The sequence below is a fragment of the Manacus candei genome, unplaced genomic scaffold, assembly GCF_025592945.1.
Source record: "Manacus candei isolate 608988 ecotype Guabito, Panama unplaced genomic scaffold, ASM2559294v1 h1tg000048l, whole genome shotgun sequence".
Classification (NCBI taxonomy): domain Eukaryota; kingdom Metazoa; phylum Chordata; class Aves; order Passeriformes; family Pipridae; genus Manacus; species Manacus candei.
In genome coordinates, this window is record NW_026138096.1 from 9,304,108 (window position 1) to 9,326,116 (window position 22,009).

General features: G+C 40.0%; 1 protein-coding gene across 8 annotated transcripts in view; it reads left to right on the forward strand.

Annotated features, from left to right (window-relative positions):
* CTBP1 (C-terminal binding protein 1) overlaps positions 1 to 22,009 on the forward strand; it is a 237,817-nt gene that overhangs the window by 173,493 nt on the left and 42,315 nt on the right. Inside the window, exon 2 of one of the 8 annotated variants that reach the window (XM_051798603.1) lies at positions 21,909 to 21,997. The exons of the other annotated variants lie outside the window; for them this stretch is intronic. The gene's annotated coding sequence lies outside the window, so the exon portion shown is untranslated. The remainder of the gene's footprint in view (positions 1 to 21,908; positions 21,998 to 22,009) is intronic. 8 annotated transcript variants of the gene reach the window in all.

Below are 22,009 nucleotides of genomic sequence, written 5' to 3' on the forward strand. Positions count from 1 at the left end.
CTGCAGTGTTTGACAGATACCGTCTTCTTGGGTTAATTATTATGTCAGCCATCCCCAGAGTAAGGCAGTGACAAAATATTTTGCCCACTTACATTTCACTGGTGTATTTCGAACCAAAATGAAACAAACAGCCCTCTGCCCCCAGCCTGAACAAGAAATGGGTGTTTCTGAGGTGGCTGCAATTCATAAACAGATGAGAGAAACAGGAGAGTTAAGCTTGTTCCTCATTTTTGTCATTTTGTTAATGTAAAATAATACTTGGGATGTGAATGGAGTTTGTTTATGTTTGATGGCACAGAGGGTGTAAACTGGTGCAGAGTCAGTGGTGTGTTCTCTGTCCTCCTGTAAACACCCCCCCGCCCCAAATAACAGATCCAATATTTCTCCATCAGTGAACGTGTTATTTCATTCCTGAATTGGCAGGTAAAACAGTAATAATGCTGAGAATTGCTGCAGTCATGCTCAGTAGAAGAGTTTAGTCAATGAAACTGCTGTTTTGAAATGAAACTACTCCAGTCACCTTTGTGAATTTTTCAGTTCTGTGTTGTCATAGGTAGTTAAGGAGCAGCTGGAGCGTGTGGTGTTTGAGCAAACTGAACACTCCGTGTAGAAAGCTCATCATCGTAAATATTGTATATGCTGTGATACTTTATCATCATGGGGAGTTCTGATAGCACGATAAAACAAATTACGAGTGCCCTTAGGTTTGTCAGTTTGGTTACCTCTTGACTTGTCCTTCTGAATCATAAAGATAAATAGCATCTGCCCTTTGTTAAAAATGGGAGATGCTTCAATTTATTAATCTCCCTGTTTCTGAGAGCTGTTGTTTTATTTACAGTGTAAACAGAGCGGTCACAGCGCTCAGCCAAAAGTGTGATCTGAGAGATTAGGATTGGGCTGGATAATGGGGGAGTGTTATCCTACAGATACAGTGGTGTACTTGCCAATGTTTTGAAACGTAAAGTCAATCCCTGCTCATCAAATAAGAACACCAACCACAGGTTGGTGACTAGGCTGGGCCATCCCTTTTGGGGAGAAAACTGACAGTCTCCTAAAGTACCTGTTTACATGAATGCTGTAAGTATGAGGGGGGAGAAGGAAGCTAAAAAAGCTTATTTTCCCAGAAAATAGTTAGAACAGCGATAAGTGTGCAGAAAGGCACAGATTTTAAAGTCTTTTAAGCAAAGACGCTGAGGAGCAACGTGATCTTTAATTTGTTTATGTGAAATACAGAACTCAAAACTGTGCAGGTATTTTGGACTACAATTGCTCGTTACCTTTTTGTCTTGCCTTACCCACCATGCATTTGTAATAACTGTGTTTCTTGAAGCTTATCTGGAGAGCTTGGCTGCCCCTGTGTGAGAGACCCGCCTTTAAGTGTAGTAGTAGTCAGGTTTTCGCCTCCCAAGCCAGCTGGGAACATTGATGAGGTGATACTCCAGCATGTGTCAAGCTTTTCAAATCCCATAGCAGTTGGCAGTGCAGCAACGTAGCAGCCTCCTCTGAGGCTCCCTAACCTCCTGGCCCCATAATTATTTATTTAGTGTGAGAGTAGAGATGGAGTTACACTTTTAATACGTGTCCTAAACTTTAAGGTGAGGATAAAAGTTGTAGTACAGAGCCCTTTAGCCTTAGTTCCTCACCCACACGTGCTTTCTCGCTCCCAGACAGCAAAGCAACGGATTTACAGTTTGGGAAGACAGAAGTTCCCAGCTGTAGTTTCAGGTCTCTTTCTCCCCTGCTGCCTTGAGAGCAAAGATGATGATTCATTTTAATCTGCGAATTGATCAGGAAAACATGCATTGCAGATAAATCTAAAATTAACATTTCCTGCTGCAATGTAACCCTTTGCTCCCTCACCAGTATTCCTCTGGGAGAACTGGAGCAGTGTGGCAGTGCTTCCAGTTGTGGTGGGCGGTTTAGGATCTCTGAGCTGTGATTATGGCAGGATCTTTTCCAGTGCACAGTGGTCCTCAGCCCAACTCTCCAAAGGATTAATGTGATCAGAAGTGTTTTGGGAATCTGGCAGCATCAGCCCTGTCTGAGTGAGAGTGGTGTGCGGCCTCGTGCGACGGTGTTGAGTGAAGGAGAAATGGAGTGTGTCCCAAATTGTTTATGATGCAAAAAAGGGTGCTGAGAGTCCCTGGATGAGACTTTTTTTGGCGCTTTTGGGGCCCTTTGATGTTCGGTTTTGTTGTGATGGTTGAAGAGAGTAGAAACTTCCAAATTGTTTTTAAACTCAACCAGAAACCAGTCCGGTTCCTCGAGGAATACGAGACAGTCCCTGGGCTCCTGTAATTTGTGTCCCTGGTAGCTGCTATCTGCGGCGTGGCTGGATGGGAGGATCTGGAGCTCGGCATTCCTGAGCCCCACCCGTGGGCTCTGGATACTGGAGCACCCACCCGGGAGCTGCTCTGGGGATGGCTCCCCTTACCCCATGAGTGCTCCAACAGTAATGAATTAATAACCAAAACAAACCTTCACAGGGTAAAATTAAACCCCAAATAAAAAGAAATCACTGAAAAGAAACCTCTAGTGAAAAAACATCTATACATTAGATGAATAGGTTAACTGTTTTTTGATGTGCAAAACATAACATGTTTATGTTTGCTATAGCAGAGCAAGAATTTAATTTTTGAGGAAGATGATTATAAATTAACTTGTCTCTCTTATGAAATATTTTTGTCATTTCATCACAAACCTATCATGTTTCCTGTATTATTATTCCATTTACTAATTATCCAGTTTGTGTCTAATCAACATAATTGAAAATTGACATTGTTTGATTTTTTTTCTTTGAACTGAGCACTGCTAATGCAGTGGCATGTTTCATGCTGGTAGTTATTTTGGACGACTAGTGCTCATCCCTGCATTTTCATCTTTCTTTTTATACCTGCCTATTTCAAGGGGCTTTTGAAGGAACTTTCTTACAGTGTAACCTCCCAGGGTAGTCAGCCAGAAGGGATTCTCTGCAGAAAGCAGAAAAAGCTGGCCCTGGGGGCTGGGGACAATTGTTGAGATAATTGTGAAGTTGTGGTACTAATAGAAAGCTTTTATTTCAGTTGCACATGAAGCCTTTGTTGTTTCAGTGTTAAAGCACGAGGTAATGTGATTACGTAATTTTGCTTTACATGAGGTATTTTAAGGCATATTTTAACAGTTCTGTTTACAGGTCAGTGGATGTCCCTTCTCTGTGCCCAAACCACTTTCAGCAAGTTGTGTCACCACCGGCAGAGTTACATAAGTCTGCAGTGAGAGTTGTTCACGCTTTCTGACTCCGTGTGTGCCAGGGCTCACCATGTTACCCCTCCTCTCCTTTTAATCTATTTAGGGGAGCTCTGATGCCAACTCACAAGAAAAGGAAAGAAGCAGAAAAACATTTCTTACTTGACTTGAGTCACAGTTCCAGATTCCTGTGTGCATCCAAATGCTGTATTGTTGGATGTGCACTAAATGGTCTTCCTGAACAGCCCCAGTATTTTTTGGTAGATTCCATCTTCTGCTGTCAGACATGGACACACCCTGTGATAAGGGGGCGGTGTGATGGAAGCTGTAATAGCAATGAATTCTCACACCACCGTGGGGAACATGACAAGAAAGTAACTTTTGCAGCCTTTTAAAGCAGATGTGGCTTTTGCACCTTCTGTGCTTGGTTCACACGTGACCTTCTGCAGCAAGAAATGTCAGTAGTTGGGGAAACCACAGTGGGTAGACCAGTGTTATACACGTTTACCTAAATGGCTCTGGTCTTGTGTAAGAGGGATGTGGGCCCTCACCCTTGTTGGACAGTCAGAGCAGGGTCTAACCACAGCAGATAATGGCTTAGGTATGCTGAGCTCTAGGGGCAGCAGCAGAATGGTCCTGCTTTGTTTTGCTCGTATCAGAGCCTCCAAAAACCAGGCTCACTGCTGTTGGTGCTACCATGTGGCAGATTGTCCCTCTCTCCCACTCTCTAAACACAATCAATAGGAATTAGCCCATGGCTGTGATCTGATGAGGGCAGGAATGGCAGATCCAGACTCTCCAAGGCTGTCCCTGCTGTATTCCCATGGGGCTGTATGCCACAGCATTCCCATGGGGCTGTATTCCTCTCCCATGGCAGGGGCATACACCCTGTGCCATAAAAGCCCCCTGTGCCTGACCAAGCAGAGGAATGGCCAGTCAGAGCTCAGGGAAAAGACAGGAGGGAAGCAGCACTGCAGGGTATTTTCATCATCATCTACTACACATACATTTTTTTCGCTCTGCAGTATGTCATCATAGCTCCTGGGTGAGTCAGAAGTTGGGGGAATGAGCCAGAAAGGAGCTGTACTAGGATGTGTGCTCTCCACTCGGATTGGGCTGATGTGCAGGAGGGTTTGCAGTAAGGGAGAGCTGCCTCAGGCAGCTGTTAGTCAGACCTACAGTCAGCAAGAGGTGCTGCTGGGGGCTGACAGACAGTAATGACTGTGCCACTGGTGCAGATCCCGGTATCTTTAATTTATAATTGTGAAATTTCCATCAGCTTCTGTGGGATCTTTACCTAAATATGGATTTTCAGAATTAACTTTCTATTTTAAGCCAAACGACCCAAAATTAATGTTGCTTTTTGCATATTTGCAGCATGACACTCTCAGTCCCATAAAGAAAATATATGGCTTAGCAGAAGCAGTGGTGTGGAGCACTTCATCAAAATTCCCAGATGAGTCAAATTTCATTAGGTGGTTGCAGCCAGTTTGTCTCTTGCTGAGTGCGTAGCTTCAGCCTTTGCAGAGTCATGCAGGACAAAAGTGTTTAGCAGAGATAACCACAAGCCAGTCTCCAAACTCTTAAACTGATACTTAAATATTTTTCTACTTTAATGTGTTGTACCAGATATGTTAAACTGTTTATTTTCAACCGGGTAATGAGCGTTTTCACATTTGTGGTCTACCAACCATCTTAATGCGTGTCTGGTGCTTCACTGAGCAGTATTAATGTGTATCACAGCCTTTCCCACGTTGTTGATTTTTCCCGTTCATATAATCAGCGTTACTGAGAAGTGATCTTCAGTAATTCGGTGTTGTACGTGTGCATTCCCAGGCTGACTGGAACTGGCCAGCTAATTCTGTCTTAACACACTAGTTTTTGACTAAGAAAGGTCGTTGAGATACTGATCAAAGCCACTGCAGCATTTTAGGTTTTATTTTGCGTCCTGACCAAATTCTCTCCCACATGCTAAGTGTCTACCTGTGCTGGTTGTGTTCCTTGCCTGGCCTGGCCTGTGCCAGGGTTACTGTCTTTCACTTCTGCACCAGCAGAAAGTCTTGTTCATTTTTGGTTGGTTTGTATTAGGCTTCAGGATCTTTTAAGATAAAAAAAAATGCAGTGTCAATTTTCAGTACCTATATAAACCATCTGAAACACTACCTTCCCCCTCAGTCAAGATTTGTAGTTAATGCTGCAGTTGCTTTCTGCCATGAATTCTGTCAAATTTTCATTCATTTTTTTTCAGATCCCTTGAGACTCTCAAAGCCAATTTGAATGGTGTTGAATTTGCAGATAGTTCTCAGTGCGGAATCTTTTCTTGCTACCCTGAAACTGGTGTGGCTTCCTACATCTGCCATGCTCAAGCTTGGTGGTCAGCAGTTCAGCTGCCACAGCACTACTCCTTTGTGAGCTTCAAACTCAGCACCACCAGGCAGTAGATTTTTTTTTTTTTTTTTAATTTTTGCAAGCCAAAGCAGCATCTAAAATGACCTTTTATCTGTGTAGAGCTGGATGTATTTTAGTCTAGATAAAAAGAATGTCTTGCATTTTTTAAAAGCTTGTGGGAGGAGGCCCACAATAGAGGCTCCATTGTGCTGTTAGTACTGAGCGTACAGGAAATCACAAATTAGCTATGACGAGAGTATTGCAGGGGAGTTTTAAGTTTACTTAATTCCCATAGTATTGTATGGTTTTGAAAGGGTTTCACAATACATTGCCTTTTGCATCTGGTTGTGTGTGTTGTTTGTATATTTGGCAGACTTCTGTTCCAGGCTTTCTCTTACCATGTCTTTGTTCAAAAGGTTTCATATTTTGAATCCAGATGACTTTCCCTTCTGACTTACTGCAAATACAGAGGCGTACAAATACGCTTGGTATTTATCTTGTGACCACCCTGCAGCCCTCTAAAATTTAAATCTAGCATTGTATATTCAGCAGTGAGAACCATCTCCTCAGAGCAAGAAATAGAGAAGGTTTTCAAAGATGAAACAGTGAACTGCGGGCACAACTTTTCCTTTCCTAGCAGATTTTGATCCTGCAGGATGTTGAGTTACTCAGGTTGATATTGATGGGAGTTGGAGTGGGCTCACAAATCCATAGAATTATGGCTGCATCCTACAGACTAAGCCCATGTTATTACAGGGTAACCCTTCTTGTTAAAATTTTGTCCAAAGATTGGTTTGGCTCAGTACTTGCAGTTGAGGAAAAGTTCTGCCACTCAGTTGAAAGACCCAGGATTATGAGGACTCTCCAAAATCATGAGTCTTATTTTCTTAATCTTGTGAATAAAGGAAGTACAAAACAGCGTATTGTTGCATGGAGCTGGTAATTTAGAACTTGAAGTACTGTGAATATTACAGTTTTGCATTGATTTTCATAACTTTTCTGGAATCTTCCCTCTGGACTGTTTTTTAAGCCTGTGAAATTCTGGTAGTGGTTTTTCTGAGCTTTGTGGCTTTCTCTTTTCAAAAAATACATTAAAAAAATCTGTTAACAAATACATAAATAGAAGCTATTTTCTTGCACCCACAGTCAAATGGGGAAAAAAAAACTTCCAAGAAATTAAAAATTAAGTTGGGGGTTTTTAACTGTCCTGGGGATACTGTCTTATAGAAATGACGAATATTTTGAAGTATGTGTTACACAATTGTAGCAGCTATTGAAATGCCCTAAAGATTTATTGGCAGGAGGGGAATTTTTTTTTCTTTTTTTTTTTTTGTGTAGGAAAAAAGGATCTCAATAGTCGTCTAGTTCTCAGATTTTCAAAGAGAATTAGTAAAAATTAATTTTCATTTTGGAAGACTAATTCTAAAAAGAAGATTAAACAGTGGTTGTTTTTATAAATGGTAAATAACCTCGCCTGTTACATCTAAGATGTCTTTGATCACAGAAGTGCATAGTGAAAGAAGCAGGCCATGAATAAGCCATATGATACCTGGGAAACTGCTTGCATTTAATTAAGTACAATTTTAAATCAAGTTAGTTAAGGTAGTGCAAGCCTGTTTGAACTTTTGTTTAAGAGTAAACTAGGCTTATTTCACATTTGCATTAAGATATTTAGGAATCAGCAAAACCAAATCAAAATGTGGTACTTTGCAGTGACTTTAGGTTGGGCATGTGTGTGCTAGTTTCAAAGCATACTTCGGCATAAATACAATTTCTCTGGGATTTGTACCTTTCTATGAAAGGAATGTCTCCAAAGGACCTATATTAGGAAATTTTTGTCCTGTATGAAAACTGAACCACCTTCTTAAAGTCTTTTTGTTTGTTTTCTTTGCTTATAGAAGAAGTTTCTTATTCCTAAATGTCTTGGGTGAGTGCTGAAGTCAAGTGAAGTGCAAGGATCTGACTTTCAGGGCGAATTTGGTCTAATTTTTTAACAGGAGAATTGGAAGACAGAGGGGAGCAGAGATGGCAGTGCTGGCAGATGTCCCAGGTGGCTGTGGAATGGCCCAGATAGTCATAGTGGGCCGCTGACACTTGTGAGAAGCCTCAGAAGTGACCTGGGATAATTCACCGAATTTTTCTGTGCCCAGTCCCACCCTGCATTCAGTGCACGCAGTGATGGTGAGCTGACCTGGGAAAACACTCTGGGGTCTGTGGGAAAGGGCACCAAATTAGGAGTAGGATTCTGTAGTTAATGGTGCTCCAAGTAGGTGCTTGGTAGATCTTGTTTGTGCTTTGTTTTATCACGGGGAAGCAGTTTGGGAGGCAGCAAGCTTCCAGTTGTGAGCTGGATTAAGGTAAATGCACTTATTAAAAAGGCAACCTGTGGCTTGACTGAACGCAGCGCCGTGCAAAATATTCTGCTGTGATGGAAGGGCTTGCTTTTTCCAAATTAAAAATGTAATTTCCACCATTAAAGCTCTTCCTCTTCAAACAGTAAAAAACCAAAAACTCTCCTGTATATTTGAATCGGGAAGTTGTATTTCACCAATTAGCTTGACAGGACGTGCACACAAACGAACCGGCGAAGTGCTGGTAAGTGAGGAGGCTGCAGCTTCAAGTGCTGTGCCCTGAAATATGGGGATGGTGTGTTGGCAGTGAGCACTCTTGCTCCTGCTGAGATACAGAGATGTGATTGCGAGCTATTTTTACTTAACGGTTGAACTTTGGAAGAGAAGGAGTGAGGGATAATTTCTTTCAGTTTGAGTTTGCACATTGTGCAACTTATTAAAAACTTCAAGACGACTGTTAAGTAAAGACAGCTACTTGAAGTGCCAGATGGAAAAGAGTAAGAAAAATGCCGTCTGTCTAAAACAGAAAGGGGATTTTTGCTCATTTTGTATTGGGGTCTTCTCAAGTCCACACAGTTGCTGTGCGTGGCTCTCTCCAGTTCTGTTTAATATCTTTATCCATGATCTGGACAAGGGGATCAAGGACACTCTTAGCAACTTCTCAGACAACACCAAATTGGGTGGGAGTGTTGATCTGCTGGAGGGCAGGAAGGCTCTGCAGAGTGATCTGGACAGGCTGGAAAGATGGGCTGAGGCCAGTGGTCTGGGGTTCAACAAAGCCAAGTGCTGGGTCCTGCCCTTGGATTGCAACAACCCCCTGCAGAGCTACAGGCTGGGGGCAGAGTGGCTGGAAAACTGCCCAGTGGAAAAGGACTTGAGGGTACTGGTCATCAGTGGCTTAACATGAGCCAGGGTGTGCCCGGGTGGCCAAGAAGGACAATGGCATCCTGGCCTGTGTCAGTAATAGTGTGACCAGTGGGACAGGACACTGATTGTCCCTCTGTACTGGGCACTGATGAGCCAGCACCTCTGATCCTGTGTTCAGTTTTGGGCCCCTCACAGCAAGAAGGACATTGAGGTGCTGGAGTGTGTCCAGTTGTTCAGCCTGGAGAAAAGGAGGCTCAGGGGAGACCTCTTTTGTCTCCACAACTCCCTAATGGGAGGTTGTAGCCAAGTGTGGGTCAGTCTCTTCTGCCATGTAACAAGTGACAGGACAAGAGGAAATGACCTCAAGTTGCAGCAGGGAGGTTTAGAATGGACATTAGGAAGAATTTCTTTGTAGGAAGAGTTTTCAGGCCTTGGAACAGGCTGCCCAGGGCAGTGATTGAGTCACTGTCCTTGGAGATATTTAAAAGACACATATGTCTTTTATAAGATGTGGCACCTGGGGACATGGTTTAGTGCTGGTCTTTTCCAGTCTAAAAAATTATATGATTCTGTGTTGTGATTTCAGTTGTGGGGCCCATGCAGATATTAGGTGCATAGCAAGATGCATTTCTCTCTTTTTAATTGTATGACAGAATGCAGGCTTCAAACAATATCTTTATCACGTGGTTGCAGCTCAGCATCACAGCGTTGGGCTGCATTCCTGAAATTGGGATGGCGCACTTTTTTTTAATTCCTACTCATATTGTCCAGCAAGTGCTCTTAGCGGCACTGCAAACATTTCTGCTATTTTAGAAATGTGCCTGCTTTCTGCAGGGCTGCCATGGATTGTGAAATATGGTACTGGCTGTTCCGGTTGGATGCGAGACTCCTTGGTTCATTCTTTTGCAGAGTAGTCCATCATCTTGTTATGACCATTTTATATGGATTTAGTTCAAGGCATGTGTTAGTTTATACATAACTTGGAATAATTGGAAAATGTGAAAAATGTGGAGTATTCTTCAGTTGACTAAAATTTTAAGAGGGCGTTTTTTCCCGCTGGCTTCTGGAAGTTAGCCAGGTGAAAGTTAGCATTCCCACAATACCTTTTCTGTGGGATAATGGGCAGGTTCAGGGCAGCATTCTTTCTTCCACTTATATAAACAGACTGTGCTGGCCAAGGCTAAGAAGTGTTGCCGAACATGAAATTTTTGCTGGTTTCCCTCCTAGTCGTTGCTCTTTTGAGAATGATTTATTTTTTCTTTACTTCATTATTGTTCTCCTCTTCATATTTAAATAACATGGAGTTTTCTGTTCACCATTTAGGATCTTGCCCAGGGCAGTGCTATGTGAAAAATCCATGTGCTCTGTGGATGATTTCATACGTGCTAGTGAAATGATGTCACCAGTAGAAAACTGACTCTCAGAAGGTTCCAAAAAATAGAAAGGTGTCTGTAGAACAGAAGAAACTCTTTGACAATAGATGAAAAGAGGTTAAGGTCTGAGAAGATGAACTGACTGTTCATCTTACTCAGCTTTGCCCGCCCCTGGTCCTTCCAAAACATCGCAGGAATTAATTGTCAGGGAAGCGTGGAGCTGGGAGTGCAGGTACTGTCAGACAGCTTCCACTTGCTGCTGTTACTCTGAGCAGGGGTAATTTTTATAATATTTAAGATAGATAGGGATTTATCAAAATACGTTTTTCCCTGTTGGAATTCATATCTTTGTACTTTAGGAGCTGCTGAAGAGGTCACATACCACAAAGGTTATTGTGAAGTGCATGACTTTACATACAGAATTTTATCAATTAGGAATAGTCTTAACTGTGTCTTGAGTGTATGTGTACATTTTTTGTCTTAGTTTTTTTTCAGGATCCCGGACAGGAATTTAGTGTGTACTGCCTGAAAGTAATAGTTTATACATGAAGAAATATGCAGAAATCATGGCCTCTCCACACAGATGAATAACCAGGTTTTTTGGCTTCTAGAAGAGCTGCAGAAATGCTGGGTCAGTTGGCAGTGTCCAGCCCTAAAGAGAGGTTGAGGAAAGGTAGTCAGAGGCATAGAAAATTTCAGAAATGCTAAATGTTTGCTGTGTAGTTGCCTTGGGCTGTGATATAAACATTTGCTCTTGTTGAAAAAAAATAGAATCATCTTGGTGACTTAAGAACTTTTCAACTTGGGTCTTTTTCTACTAGAATATATTTACTTTTTACCTTTAAATGGTAAAGCTTTCCCTAGAAAATGCATGGGTTGTTTGTTATCAATGCCTGTTTTAAAAGGTCAGCAAGGAACTTACATCTAAAAATTCATTTCTTAATAACTTCTGAATAGACAGGAAGAAAGTCTGGTGAAACCCTTAATCTTTTGTGCTGTCTAGATAAGCAGGAACATGGCTGCATAACTATTTTCTTTTATCCACTCATGTCACTGAGGTTCCTACACAGACTGAGGGTAGTAAATGAAACTAAAAATCATTTAATGTAAACTTTACATTTTTCCATGCAGTATATAGGCCCATTGTCATGTAATCTGTGTTCACATTCAGTAGGGTGGATACAATCTCTCATTTTTCTGTTCTCATGAGGAATGTGGCAAAACAGTAAAATTCTAATGCACTGAAATTAATTGTGCATTTCTCGTTAATGGTGGGATTTCCAAATTCCAGTTCTATGACATAATTTTTCATCAGTTTCAAACCTCTAACGACTTTTAGTATGTTTTTAAGAACTAAATTGGAAGAAAAGCACTGTTGCTTCCTTGATAAAGACATACTAATAAACATAAATTTAGTCTTCAGTTTGTAGTAGTTCAGAATACAGGGTTTATGAGCCTGTTAGTTGGGGGTTATTTATTTCTTGAGGTTTTAAGGAACATATACTCAAACTGCTGGTTTTATTGTGTGTCAGTATCTTGGAACCAGCTATATTTAGATCTGTAGCATTCTCATCTGTTCAGTATTTCTAAGCTTTCTTGCTTAAGTCTGGTTTTTCCCCATACAACTGCATATATGTGTGGACTGTATATCCCATGACTTTATCTGTGAACTTCTAACTTATTTTTTTGCTGTGGTAAAAAACCAGTTGTTAGTGGTAGCATGCTTTTATCAGTTGTGAAGTCGAATTCACTCATACATATAGAAAATATTAATTAGAACAGATTATCAAATATATATAAATATTAATTAGGTTAGATCTGTGCACGTTGTCCTGTGAGCTGCTTGTGTGCAGATCCATATCTGCTCACTCCTAATGGGCTTGATTTTGCAAGGAACGCTCAGGTAGCGGCAGCCTCGCTCTGCAGCCAGCTCTGCTGACCCACTGCAGAACCCCAGAACAACTCTGAACAAGGAACAAAGCAAGACCTTCTTAAAGACAAAACATAAAATCCTGATGAAAGATGTGCTCAGTGTGCACTTGGCGCTTTCATGTCGACCAACTGTGAAACCTCCATGAGAATTGTACAAGTGTTCCCTCCTCCTTAATAGAGGTGTTCTGTGTCCTGGTTTTCTTGACTAGAGACTGACAGCTTTTAGAAGTATTGTAATGATGAAGTGTCATTAGCTGTACACCATTCATGTCTTAAATTGCATCCTTTGTTGTATTCTTTGCTGTTCTTGTAAAATAGTTGGGTATGGTCAGGATCTTGATTTCCAGCACTTCTACTTGCGTTTTATTTTCTTGTTTTTGTAGGTTATTCATTTTTTGTTGAATTGTGTCTTTCTGTGATCAGTTGGCATGGAAACATGGCTCCCTTATAGGCCAGTTGCTTTTAGCATTAATTTGCAGGTACTTGTTTTTGAATGTGAAAATAGAAGCCATTTATGTTCTTCATCATTCCCCATCATTAATACTTGCATGCTTTCTGATGCAATGTAAATTATCTTTCCTTCTGTCTTAGAGAGGAAAATGTGCTCTTTCTTTTAACAGAGGGAAAAAAAATAATTACTCCATCGTGTGCACTGTATTATGAAGACAGTACTTCATATAAAAATTGGTTTTATACATATAACTTGACAGAATCAGCGAAACAAAGACTAACACAAAATCTTCATTTAAGCCCAGAAGGCATGTGATACTTCTGAACAGTGCAAAATCACAACATTCAATTTATTTTTTTTAAAATATATTTAGTGACGTTACCCCTCCTTTTTTTTTTTTTATTGGAAGAATGGCCTGTTTTCTTTTAGGGGTTTGCTGCATTTCCCTGGGAAAAGGTTGGAGATCTGCTTTGATCAGTACTGCCAAAAGTAGCAGAATGCTTTCATAGATATTTCGTGATTTTAGTTAGAGGAGCTTGAGGTTCTGAAATACCTCAATACTGTCAAAAATCAACTTCTGGTTGCTCTTACAGTTATTGCAGCAGCATTTGGGGGGGTGTGATGGTCTGCGGCAGAGACTGCTGCTTGGAGAGAAACTAGAAGTGCTATCACACATCCTCATGAAGAACAGTTAGACTATTAGTGTTGGTTCACATTTCTAAAGATTTGAGACTGTATCTGAATAAATACTGTTTTAAGTATAGATAACTGTCTAAGACCTGCTGTAAGCAGACTGCCTTCAGTGTGGTTGCTTTCGAGTTCTTGAGGATGAGATTCAGTCTCATTCCTGACAGCTACAGACCATTGTCTGAAGAGCTTTATACAAACTGGATATGCAGAATAAAACTAAGATTTGAGTTCATTTACTTTGGCACATACTTCTCCATCCTGCTCCAGGCTTCAGACACTTTGTTTCACTAACCATTTGATAGAGTGTGCAGAACAAACAAATTCAATTGGTACTGCTCATAACTCTATTTTACATATTTAATAAACAATCAGTTCATCTGGCCTCTTTGGGTGTAGTACTGCACTGCTTTTTCTTCATTTCTTAATTTGAAGTATGCACTGTTCAATTTAAAAAGTGTAAGTCTATGCAGGATTTGGCAAATTTCAGAAAAAGAACTACAGATCTGCAGATTAGAAATACTTTGTTCATGCCACTAGTCTTGTGTTATGAATTTCATGGTATTACTCAGCAACCATATGGCTCACTCCCTCTGGACAGTTTAAAAAAAAATTAGCTATAAAATGACACAAACAAATCCCTATAGGTGTAACCCCCCCACATTTTCACATTTACTATTTAAAAACTTCGATGGAGAAGAAATATCTTGTTTTGTGCCAAACTCTTCTACTGAAACTGTTCAGAGCTTCCTTGTAGTTACTTGCAAGTGGTTTTCTCAGAGGTTGAGAAATAGAGTTTAATACAGCAGACAAGGGCTTTTTAGGGCAGTTTCCAGATCAGATTTTCACTCACCATGATGCAGCTGTGGAAAGTTGGGCCTTGCCGCTTCCTGTGTGACAATATCTCATCGTGCAGAATAAAACCATTTCTCCCATCTACCCCCACCCTCGTTCTCTTGTAAACAAGTGGGTCTGTTGACAGACAAGAGTGAAAAATAAATGGGTCCCACCCTTTCATCTTCTTGGTGTACTTGCAGAGTAAGTGGAGAGAAGATGCACTAAACTACTTTTTCCCTCCCCAGCCTTCCCTGAAGTGCCTAATGGCATTCCTGGTCCTGGAAGGGCAGCAGTGAGAACCACGTTGAGGATAAAACTCCTGCTATTAATTGACTTAATCCCCATGCTGAATTTTCACTTTTCTGGCTTAGATTGATCTCTTCTTTCATGTTCTCTCTGGAATGGAATACTCAGTAACAAGTACAGGCTCTTTCTACATATTTTTAATTCTTTACCCAGATTGTTGTGTGTGGTTGGTGTCCTTCTTGAATTAATTTTTCCACAGATTGGGTAGACTACTCACTGAAATCAAAGGCTTCCCTCATGATGGGAAGCTCTCCCATACTCTGCTGTGGGTTGTTGTCAGACCTCCCAGAGAAGCAAGCTACTAATTTTATTGTCCTTTAAATATTTTTGACATCACAGTTTAATTATCTTTATATGAAGTATTGAACATGCTTTTAAGGAATATATAGTTCTGAGTGTTTTATCTAAGCCCCTGAGGGTCACATTTCACAATGTACTGTGTGGTGTAGACTGTATAAGGAAATAATGTTAATTAATTATTTTTCAGAAAAAATGAGAAAGCACAGGTGGAGTTTCCTCTTAAAGCATTTAGCTCATTGACCAACACCTGCTTATTCACTGTTTATATGTACTTTGTTTTAACCTGGTTTTCAGTGCAGACCTAATAAATGATCCTCATCTGGGCTACTTTTGGATGTACAGTTTTCACCACAGAGAGTTATTTTTTAGATTTCATTTGTTCTTTTCAGCACTTGTTTTTCCTCTTCCTTTTGTAACTGGGATTGATAGTCCTGACTGAGGAGGGGCAGAAAGAATGAAAAGATTGATCTGAGGAAAACATTTTAAGAGCTACAGTTTCCTCTGAAATAACAGTTGTGTTTTCAAAGAACCTAGTAAGCAAAAAGAGAGTGGCAGTAACCAAAGTTAGGGAGCAGAAGTATAACTTAGTTTTGCAGTGATACACCTGCATTGGTTTGGTTTGCCTTACATTCAGAAAATAGGGAAAATAATGTGTTATGGAGACCTGTTACTCTGTTATGTCTCAATCCGAAGTGCAAGGGATGAGCTTCATGTTCTCCCGTGGTGTTCTGGAAAGTAGTCATGATGGTTTCTGGGAGTTCTCTGATAGCTGTTGTATTGCACTGGGCAAGGACTGAGCTGTCATTCTCTCCCAGTTTTTCAGAAATCACAGGCAGTAGGAATCAGACTTGTTTTCCAGTGTCTTTCTGTCTGCCATGTCCATTTTCTGAACAACAGAATGAGTTTCAAGATATGCTCTGTGATTGTTTATCTTAGAATGATAAAATTCCAGGTGATTTGAGTGTTTCCTGTCTTCTTTCAGAAACACAATGCTCCTGCAGCCTTTCAGCATGCTGCTGTTTATCCTGCTACTGACATCCCTCCTCTTTGTAGTTTCACAAAATGCAGAAAAATCACGGAGTGAGGTTTCTTTATTTCGGAATTTTTTCCTAATCGATTAAAATCGAGCTTCTAATCGAGCGTAAACCAGAGCATTGCAATTGCTGCTCAGACTGTTTTCAGTCTGTATTTTGTTTCAGAAGGGGGCCCTTTTTCGTAACTGCCCGTTTTTCAGGAGCTGTGGCGCTGCCCGAGTTGAAGGCTGTCACTGGGAGAGGGGGAGATGGCATTTGTGTGACGCACAGACGCGCCGTGGGCAGATTTTGTAAGTGCCTCTGCCTGCAGATTGGAGGACACGGGAGCTGGAGCGAGTTTATGTTTTTAAGCTAAAATATGCACAGAAAAGGCTGCAATAAAACTACAAACCGACATCCTGACTTGATTTACGGGGAAATGGAGTAGTGAATTCATTTTCGAAAAAGCAGCGCTCGATCCCACCAAGAATACACAGCCAGAGAGAGAACCTGGCAAGAAATCTGTGTGAAGAGTGAAGGGTACCCTGGTCCCCTTTTGCTTTAAGATTCTGTAACTCTTAATAGTGGATTCAATAATTCCTTTTATAATACTTTCTTAATACTTGCATAAACGTTTTATGCAATTTACAGAGATAGAACATGATTTGTGCCCTGAAAAATTTATAATTATCTGCAAAGCATTTTAATGCATGTGAATAGATCCTTTTCAAGTTGAAAATGCTTAAACTGGAGAGACTAAAAGAAACTGTAAAACCTAGTGAAAAAAATGCAAATATGGGTCATTTTTAAACACTTCTGACTTTTCACTAGTTCAGTGGAAAGCTTCTCAAAATGTTCAAAAACCTTCCCTAAACCCCTTTAGCATGTGGTATGTGTGGGAAGAAATATTTTGCTTCTCTCATCAAGTCATGGGAATAACTCCCAATTTTAACTCTGTTTTTCAGTACAGCTCTAACTGTGATGTTGGGACCAGAGCCTTTGTAATTGAAACTCAGATCTCTACTTGAAGAAAAGCTCAGAACAGCTCTCTTACATCATACACTTTGGTTATATTATGATTAAATGTAACATGATAATATAAATCCAGCTTTTGCCTTAAACTGCCTGTTTTATTTGGCACTTGAACTGTTGTTACTGGCCCATACTCAGTGAGCTTGTCATTTTTATACATCCTGTTTGCTTACCTTCAAAATGAATATCTTTTGAGAAAAAACTGTTTATTTAAGCTTGATTCGGCTGCAGAGGACCCTGGATGGGAGGTGCAGGACTTTGATTTCATTGCTTCAAATTTTCTCGTTTTACAACAGCACTGTTCTCTAGTTTGTAATCATCATCATCCATTTTCTTAATATTGACAGAGAACAGCAGAGGTCAGTGGCTGTGGGAGGAACCAGAAAGGGAGAGAGAAAAAAGAGCTTTAAGGAGCCCTTTGCAGAGGTTCAGCGTTTGTCAGAGTTTCTTTGGTTTTCAGAAGAACATAATGAAGTGTAACTTGAGGGATTTTATTATCCTCATTTACCAGAAACCTTAATGCTGTGTTGAATTGACCTGTTTTAATTATGCTGATCTTAGAAGTCTAGATTATGTATATTTCTATATATATATATTTGTCTGCTTTTTAAAAAGTTTTTTAGCTGTCTGTCATAAAGGAAGTTTCCAGCTCTCCTCCCTTCTTCCCATCCTTAAACAAGAATCACAGGTTTTTTGTTGTTTTTGTTTCACTGTAAGGATTGCTGACACATACAGCATCATGATGTTCAGCTGAGAGGATGGTGAATCACATTTGCTGCTTTCCCAAAATACAGAAAAAAAAGTTTCAGGAGTTATGAAGAAATTGGAGATGTCAGAGTTCAATATGTACAATATTTCCATACTGTTATTTTTAGTGTCATTTGAGCGTGCTCTACTGACCTCAAAAAAAAAATTAAATCTTGTGAAACTAATTTGATTATCCAAGGCCCCACACTTACTTATCTTCAGACTTTTTGATAAGGAAAATAAGGAGTGTCCCAGGTAATAGTTTAACGTTCTTGGGTCAAAGTACAGGTGTGCTGTTAGAGAAATTGCTTTTGGTGTTTGGGATCAGAATAAAGGAAGCCTTTGATGTTGGCTCTGCTCAGGTTATTGGGTTTCTTTCTTGGAATCCTGTACAGCATCTAAAGTATGAGGAAAGAAGCACAGAGAGAGAGTAGCCATTAATGCAGGCTACATTCAGAAATTTTATGTTGTAATAAATACTTGTCAGTGTCTTTAAAATATAATGTGAAATTAATACTCTGAAAGTGGTTGCATTGACAATGCTAAAAAGTGGTATTTTATCCCAAAGCATATTTGCAGCTGAGGCAGTGGTTTAAAAAAAAGCAAACAAAAAAACCCAAACCTGCTGGAATAAAATAACTGACTGTAAGAGTAATGTTTTTGGAGGAGCAAATTACCATTTTCTTCTTTTTTCCTACATAGTTCAAATACATCATATTTTACAGGCACATCAAGAGTCATTCCTTAGGGGAGTTGCATTTTAAATTAACATTATGTGGCTGTTCAGCTTTTATCCAAATCACAGCCAAGATGGCAGTTCTGATAACTTGATTTAAAGTGAGAAAGCAGTGCTTCCAAGCTTTGTGCTGAATCCATGGCTAAAGGAGCGAGGGGCCGGGCCACTGATGTACTTCCCTTCATGTGCAGCACAGCCCTGCTTTGCCAACCCGTTCTAGGCTTGGGTTATTTATTCTAAACGTTGTCCTGAAAATCTCCAGTCCCGCTTCTTCCGTGGAAAGTGTTTTAGTAAGTCTTGGCATGATCTGTATTGTTACTGGAATGGCTCGGGGAGTTAATCATTCTGCTCCTAGTGCAATTGTTGAAGCAGATTGTTTTTCCAGTTACTGCCAGCAGGAATTTTCTGGCCCCCCCCCCCCCTTTTTTTTTTTAAGTCACACCCACCAACCCATAAAATTTATGGTCTGAAATATAAGCTCAGTTGTATTTTAAACTAGAGTTTGGGAGTGTGTTAGGGTGGGTTACCCTCCAGTTGCCATAATCAGCCTTCTCCATGGTTGTTCTGGGAGAGGATGGAAGTGGAGGCATAATATTCTGATACACACCCAGCATATGGTGAGCTCTGGGAACATTTGTGATGCAGACTTGATTCATGCCTTCAGTTCTTCATTTTGGAGAAGCTGCCCCATCAATAACTGGGAAATTGATGTCCATAGTCCTGGCAAACGTGGTTGCTGAGGGTCATAATTCTCAAGTTCCTTGATTCTTTATTTGTAGGGACTGTCCCCAGCTTCCCTGCAGTGATTCCTGTAAGTTACCAAATACTTGGTGGCTTTTGCCACAGCATGTGTGGGCAGGGGCATTCCACAGTCACCATAAAACTCATGGAATAAGTAACAGAAGCTGGCAGCCTTAGCCAGAATTTCTCTGAAGCTGGGATTGATGGGAGTGAACTCAGCTAGGGCAGCTCCACCATTGCTCATTTATTTGTCTTCCCTCCCCCCCACCCTTATTACTTAATAAAGGTAAAAATATTTGAAGTGGTGAAATATTCACTGTGGACAGGCACTAAGATGCTGCATATCCAGGGAAAACTCAGGCCTTAAAAATGTTTTGCTTTTCTCTGGAATTTGCTTTCATGTATGTGATACTTGAAAGCAACACTTCTGCAACATTGGTTTTTGTGTATGTTTTATTGCAGATACTTAGACTTTCTGGTTTTGATACTTGATATAGTTGTTACTGAATATCTTAATTTGTTTTGCTTTGTAAATGGTGATAGAAAATTAACACATTTTACCACAGCTCATGATGCCATTACTGCTTGTTTATTTGACATTAAATAGGTGTGATTCATATTGTTTTCAGTCTTATTTTGAAAAGTATTAGTTAAGATTAGGCATATCATTACAGCATGCTCCAAATATGTAATTTGAGTAATTTTTTGACAGATGTGAAATACTTCCAGTTTTCTTGTGGAAGTTTGAAGTACATGTGTAGTAATAGAAAATATTACCAGATGATTTTGTTTCCCCTTATCGGACCTTTATTTCTGATCACAGGCTTTCAAGATGTGCCTTGTGGGACCTTTTGTTTTATTGTACCCTGGCAGGCACTTAGGATTTTGTGTGGACACTGACAGATGCTGGACAAATAACAGCAAAATTACTAGATGTTTAAAAAAGACTGGTTAGGGAACGCTATTTAAAAAATAAAACAGAAACCCATATCCTCGTGGTTGTCAGAATAATGTCTAAGAATGGCAAGTTTGCCCGCTGTGTGAGTGTGGAAAAGTAATGAGGAACTGTGATTCAGGTTCCAGTAACAGCAGGGAAGTGTGGAATTTTTCTAAATAGAAATCATTGGGTCATTCTGCTTTGATGGTACCAAAAGGGAAAATCGAGTAAGAGCATTGTTTCCAAACACTGTGTTGAGGCCTTTGTGTTTTCTGCTGTAGTGATTGCTTGGGTACCCAGCTTCATTTCTCACAGGTGGTGAAATAATGGTGAGATGTGTGCAGAAATCCAAGTACCATTAAAGTCTGTGGGCTGGGGTGGTAATTACACGGTGGTGTTGGTTTTACATTTGTGTGAGGGCTTGAGCTGTGAGTGTCCTGTGGAGCTCTGGTTGCGTTTCAACCTGCGCAGTTACCAGGAGGATACAACCGGGTGTGACTGCTCTGCACATCAGTGGGTCAACACAGCACAGGAAACCACTTGTATTTTTCTTGGTCTCTTGCAAATTAAAAAGAAAAGAAGGAAGATTACTTGTTTTTACTGAGTTTGGGTAAATAAAAAGCATAGACGCCAACAGTGTTGGTGTGCTCTGCTCTTCCAGTAAAGTTTCAGTGTGCTCAGCCTTAACCTCTGAGCTCTGGGGACTTCCACAGGGACTGAACATGTGCTTCAAGTGAAGTTTATACTCAGTTTTCTCTTGCATTTATACTGTCAAGTCCAGATCTTGCTCCTTTGAAAATCAGTTTGGGATTGTTGCTATAAATTTTAATAAGCCTTGCAACCGGTTCCTAAAAATCTTAGGAAACGTAGTTAGAAGCATTAAATGAGTTGAGAAAAGAAGGAAATTAAATTTAATCTGCTGAGTAATTCAGTCTTCTGAGGGTGGCTGTCACTTTTCTGTGCATGCCCCTTGTTGGTGTTCTTTATTTAAGAATATTCTCCCCTGTGCTGCCCTCCAGTCCCATATCCCAAATCATGGGAATTTGCATCCTGCTTGTCTTGAAGGCAGCAACAAAAAGTGTTGGCTCAGATTCTGGTGGAATCAGGAGATTTTTGTGTTGCATATTCAGCATCTAAATATGCTGAATATCAAAATACTGAAGGCTGGTAAGTGCTCTTTTTTTCCTTGCATTCATTTTACTGATCCTTGTACCTGTGTTGTATTTTAAAATTTATTTCTAATTGTTTGCTCTTAGAGTTTTGCTCTACCTTGAATCTTAATGTCACTTGAGTTCACGGTGCACAAAACAGTGATCTCTCAAAACAAAGTCCAAAGAGTAAAAATGCATCATAGGTCAGGAACCTTAAAATATGTTTTTGAAGTATGATGTTTCTAGGAATTTTAATAGTGCATATTGGCAAACCTAATTCATAACAGCTTCTGTGTTCGTGTTATGAGGAGGATATTTTTTGTTTGTTTTGACAACTTGTTCTTTACTTGAATTAATATTAGCATTTAGTTTTGGAAAACATGCAAATTTTTTTGAGGGTTTATGGTAAATAAATGACAGCTCTCACTGAATTTATGCCTAGGTAAGAATATAAAGTAAAGGTAAATGCCACAGGGGATTAGTCTCATGTTACATGTGCAAGACTGTAAATCAGTTGAACATCCAACCTGTCATTTTTTGGCTCTTGTTTTTGTAAATATTGATTAGATTTTTCAGTAGTTTGCATTTTGTTAAAAACGTAAATCACTTTGACGTTTTACAGTGTATAAAGAAAGTTTTGTAACACAAATTCTTTGAAAAGGACGTTGTCAAGGGATTTTTCCTGCTTATTAAATCTTTGCACTTGTAAGAATCCCCAAAGACGTGACAACTCTCCTTTGCCAGGCTGCTCTCCTCCATTTCATGTGCCTGTTGGTTTGTCATTATAGGGTTACTGATAAGTGTTGTGCTTTTTGGCATTGATGTATTTTTCAGAAAAAAGAATTGAAGCATTTGTTTTGAAAAAAGAAAAACACATTTAAAGAATTACATGGACTTTGCAAACAGATTTAAGACAATGAAAGGTAGGTCAAATT